Source organism: Propithecus coquereli, unplaced genomic scaffold (genome assembly GCF_000956105.1).
Source record: "Propithecus coquereli isolate 6110/MARCELLA unplaced genomic scaffold, Pcoq_1.0 Scaffold2, whole genome shotgun sequence".
NCBI classification, from domain to species: domain Eukaryota; kingdom Metazoa; phylum Chordata; class Mammalia; order Primates; family Indriidae; genus Propithecus; species Propithecus coquereli.
In genome coordinates this window covers 17,232,153-17,233,174 of record NW_012144966.1, presented here as the reverse complement: position 1 = coordinate 17,233,174, position 1,022 = coordinate 17,232,153, and the positions used below count along the sequence as shown (strand labels likewise).

Below are 1,022 nucleotides of genomic sequence, written 5' to 3'. Positions count from 1 at the left end.
TGGGCTTTATCACATCAGAGTATGTTTCAAGTGTGTGTGTTTGTTTTGTTGTGTAGGTATTTTTCCTTAAAAATAAAAACCTTAAGAAGAAACTCAAAATGTAAAAGAGATGAAAGAAGAAGCCAGATTTGCTCTTTGGATTCTTTTCCCCTCCCCATAATGGTTAAGGTGAATCAGAGAGTGCTTGGGCTTTGGACTGAGTCATCTCCAAGTTCATAGCTAATCCTCAATGGCTGCACGAGAGAGAGGCTTTGCAAGCAGTGATGTCTCCTGCAAAAATGCCTGACATGGATAATTAAACATTCCTGAGCTGAAGGACCAAATGGCTCTAATCGTATGGAAGTAGAAATTATAATCAAAATGCTACACAACACTTACAGAATATTACTATATGCCAGGGACTCTTAGCTTGTAAAGCTAAGTGCTTTACACACATCATCTCATTTAATCCTCCCAACATGTCTTACTCAATTCCTATTATCACCATCCTAAGGATAAGTAAACTAAACGTTCAATGCAACAATTTGCCCAGGTCACAGATCTAATGAGTGGTGGAGTCATGATTTGAAATAAATGTAAGCAGAAGATTTTATAAAATTATTTTGCTCAGATTTTAGTTGAGTTCAGAACATCCGACCATGGTGATGACAGGGCAGCCCAATTTTAACTGAGTCAGAAAACTGGCAGAGTTTGTATGTTGAGGTTGGGAAACCAATCTCACACAAAGGAAATTTGCCCAAAACACACTGGAACATCCTCTGGTTTTAAGAATGACTGTGAGTGATTTGATCAATGGTTTCTCTATGTGATGATCCCACCGATTTTCCTAACCATAGGATCTTAGAGCTGGAAGGAGCCTTAGCATTAATTAAGAAAGCATCCTTATTTCACAACAAACTACCATGATAAAATATACTGTTTAAAATTCCAAATATCTCTAGCTATTAGCAATGTTTAAAAATTATATATAAGAATACAGATAGTCACAAAGCCTGGGCAGAATGTCAATGCAAAATTAGAAT

At 36.7% G+C, this 1,022-nt stretch overlaps 1 protein-coding gene across 1 annotated transcript in view; it reads left to right on the top strand.

Annotated features, from left to right (window-relative positions):
* Positions 1-1,022, top strand: part of ATP6V0D2 (ATPase, H+ transporting, lysosomal 38kDa, V0 subunit d2) — a 61,530-nt gene that overhangs the window by 26,909 nt on the left and 33,599 nt on the right. The window lies entirely within an intron of this gene.